This window comes from Prorops nasuta, unplaced genomic scaffold, assembly GCF_024137725.1.
Source record: "Prorops nasuta isolate Cenicafe-Biocafe unplaced genomic scaffold, Cenicafe_Pnas_1.2 PNAS00018, whole genome shotgun sequence".
In the NCBI taxonomy this organism is placed as follows: Eukaryota; Metazoa; Arthropoda; class Insecta; order Hymenoptera; family Bethylidae; genus Prorops; species Prorops nasuta.
In genome coordinates this window covers 1,119,974-1,123,550 of record NW_027116815.1, presented here as the reverse complement: position 1 = coordinate 1,123,550, position 3,577 = coordinate 1,119,974, and the positions used below count along the sequence as shown (strand labels likewise).

Sequence of the window (3,577 nt, the reverse complement as noted above, 5' to 3'; positions counted from 1 at the left end):
AGAGAACTCTAAAATAGACCGGAAAGTCTGCATCAAAATCTGTTCTTCATTTTTGCTCATAGTAAACAAAAATCTCATATTTATGGCAGATCTTACGGAATATTTGCTCTTTTAGGGTTTGGAGAAACTTTCGTTTTCGAGTTCAGAATGTTTACCGTTCAAGAGCCGTCGGACGGCAATTATGTTGTAAAAACTGGAGGCACGAGCGTTTCGACGTCACACCGGGGGGAATAAAAAAATCAATCGTTTCCGGTTGTCCCTGGGTGAGAATCGTACTCGTCCATCCGCGGCGGTAAAGAGGGGGGTTTGGTTGCAAAGGGAGAGAGAAAAATCAGAAGCGTGGAAAGAGCTGTAGGAGCTCGAGAGCACGAATTCGTCTCGGATCGGTACAAAAGTTTCCTTCACTCTTCTCGAGCGCATAGCGGAAGCGGAACTGACGCATTGGGCATAGGGAAAGATCGGCGAATTTTCGACCAGGTAAACCAAGCCAGAAATTCCTCCGTGTAAAAACGAGCAACGAATCCGTCAAAGAACCGTCGACAAGCACACAATAGACTCTTCGAGTCCGCGGCACACAAATAAACACATCGGTCAACATTTGCTACTTTGCTTGGCCGTTTCCTCCGGGAATTCTCAATTTGCCCAAGAAGACGAAAGAAAAAAAGTTTCACAACACAGCAGCGTGCAAAATTCCCCTTATTTATCGATTATTCCTCGTTGTTATTTCTCGACAACAGAATTGTCTGTATAGAAACTGCGAGTAGTAAACATTGCAAGCTTTGGAATGGGGTTACGAGGAAGAGCCGAGGACTAGGACTAACAATATTTATTACTTCTCAGAATAATATTCTAAAATAGAAAATGAGAATAAATCGATAATAATTAGATTACAAATTGTTAAGTTATAGTTATAAATTATTATTTTCATGATAGCTTAATAATTTCTTCTGCACTTGAATTTATACTGTAAAGTCAGAATTACAGGGCGTGTGGAGTGACGCGACTGGCTCGCAGTAAATAGTGAGTGAACGAAGGAACGCCGAACGCGCGTTTCGACTGTCACTCGCTTCGTGTTCCTCTCACTAGCTGCCGCGCGTGTGGCGTGCCACTCCACGCGCCGTGTATGTTGAGTGGTTCGTCAGATTTCAAGGTACTGTTTGCAAACAGGTTAGGATTACAAATTCTTTAGAAAGCACGGTGGCACTCGAATTCAAAAGCCGTTGAAAAATAAAAAATGTTATAGTGGGACGATACAAATAAGAGTTTGGGGCAAAAAAGGGATCTAGCCAGGAGCGAAATAACGGATTACACCTAGGCATGTATGCTACTTCTCGCGATTAAAAAGAGAAGAAAAGCGTGGTAATCCGATGATGACTCTTTCTTCAAGTATCTAGCCTCAGGTTTTTCACATGTTGTTTATTATATTCTGAAGATTTCAATAGAGAAAGAGAGTATGGAATAATCAATCCTTCTCGCTAAATAAACAAGACGTCGATTGAATGACGTTAATTATATAGGGTTATATCGTACTTTCAATTTTGTTTTCATTTCCCATATTTTTTTTATCATGTGCAATATAAAAAGAACCTAAGTTGCGTTAGAAGAGCATCGTTGGGGTTTCCCGGGAGATAGGTGTCATTTCACGTTTGGCCAGCGAAGGATATCAGTTACAAGAGGGCAAGGAAAAGTATAAGAGTGGCCGTCGGTCTATTCGAGCATAGCTGAACAGAGCGTGCGCGAACGTGATCGATAGCCATTGGGATTTCCTCGAGCGTGAAATTCGCGCTCTTAAGAGGATCTCAAAAACTACCATTGTAGTTCGCCCGTCGACATTTTTGACGGATCCTACGTGATTTTTCCTCACATTCCCTCAACCAAAACTCAAACTTTTCATAATGCAAAAATACCGTTTTACGTCATCCCACACAATTTTCAATGATCAAATTTGATTCCACAAGTTTTTACTTATAAATCATTTTCATCACGTGAAGAATATCGATCACAGAGCAGTTTGGTTGAGTGTATCTGATCGTAGAGAAATAGTGGGAGGTTTTCGTGTGATTCTTGATCGAAAAAAAGATCGCGTCGTCAAAGGGCGCCGACGACGTCCCGCGGAGGTCCTTGAAATGAAGGATCACTGATTTTATCTGGTTGCAATGGATACTCTTAGCGAATTATCTTGTTGGATCGCTTTCGTCTCCCCCTAAATGCATCGCGTCAAGCTTCTTCTGTCCTCTTCTTTTTTCTTTTACTTTCTCTTCACTCGTACAGGCGGTGAGAAGCAGAGCGTGGAGGCGATGAGATCTCGACGATCCCGACGGACACGAGTCTTCTCGCCCTCTAAAAGACACAAAGAGGATATACCCAGGTTATCGATTGCCACGTCTCAATGAAACAGATTCGTAGATTGGTACTTATATACCTAAAAAATTTTAAAAACAGATTAGTCTAAAATCTCAATTGTCCTTATTCTTAAAAAAAACATGAATTCTGATGAAATTCTTTTTGAAAGAAATGTTTAGCTTTTGTTATTATTTCTCTATATAACATACCAACGAAATCTTTAGTATGAAACGCCCATATACACATCTCTGAAGGCATGAGAGAATTTTGTATGAATTTCGTACTTATCGGATTCGGGTAGGATCTCGGGCGTGTTTATTGTTGACATCAGCGCGGTCGGCCATTATTTGCCTTTCCCATGTAAGAATAACCTAGCTTTTTCCTGGGACGGGAGCGAACGGGTAAACCTGGCAAAATCGGCTTAGCCACCGTTTCGCCCTCTGACGTTTTGACGTTTATCGGCCAACGTGTGAAAATCCTTAATGTCACCTCGGACATCGATATTTCCGGTATTTTCTTGCTGACGTCATCAAAGAGTAGTATCTGAAAACAGTTCATGTTTTTATTACTAAAAGAATGATTTGATGATTAGATGATTTGAGTTAATCCTCCCGTGAAGCGTCAGCAATTTTAAATGTAAATTTATATCAAAAGTATAATAATTATCATATTGTATGTTAATACAAGTTTGGGGGAAGAAAGAAAATGCGGAGGATATTAAATATACATATAATTGGGAAGAGAAGAGAGAGAGAAACGCGCGATCGATAGAACCAAGCTCCTCAGCTGGTTTCCTCCCTGGTATCCATGACGACAGACGCGTCCCAATTTGATCCCGATGGCCGACGGGAGCGTCGCGGCGCCTGCGTCTACTTCCCCCACTTCCTCCCCCTTCTTCTTTCTTCGTACATCGTCTCCTCCCACGAAATCCCTGTAATGATTTTTCATACTGCTTAAATTATACCATACATCAAAATTATTTTTTTATATAGTATTTGATTAGAATTTTCATCTTATGGTATACGAATTTAATGTGTAAGATAGTGATCTGCTACATACGTGTACAATGACAATGAAGTGAAATGTGTAATTGTATATGCATATATAAAAGATACCTCAAAAACGATGAAATTTACAGATAGGTAGTGCTGCTAATGTGCATATGCATCACTCCTCATGCCGAGTTCCAAAGCCTCGTGTTAATATGCATCAGTCTAATATTGGTGTCTTTTGA

General features: G+C 40.6%; 1 long non-coding RNA gene across 1 annotated transcript; it reads right to left on the bottom strand.

The window, feature by feature from the left end:
• Positions 1-2,202: 2,202 nt before the first annotated feature.
• LOC136780121 (uncharacterized) lies at positions 2,203-3,122 on the bottom strand. The gene is made up of 3 exons (XR_010823716.1): positions 3,071-3,122; positions 2,628-2,886; positions 2,203-2,340 (listed from the first exon to the last, which is right to left on the bottom strand). It is a non-coding gene; the product is annotated as an uncharacterized lncRNA (long non-coding RNA).
• Positions 3,123-3,577: the final 455 nt, after the last annotated feature.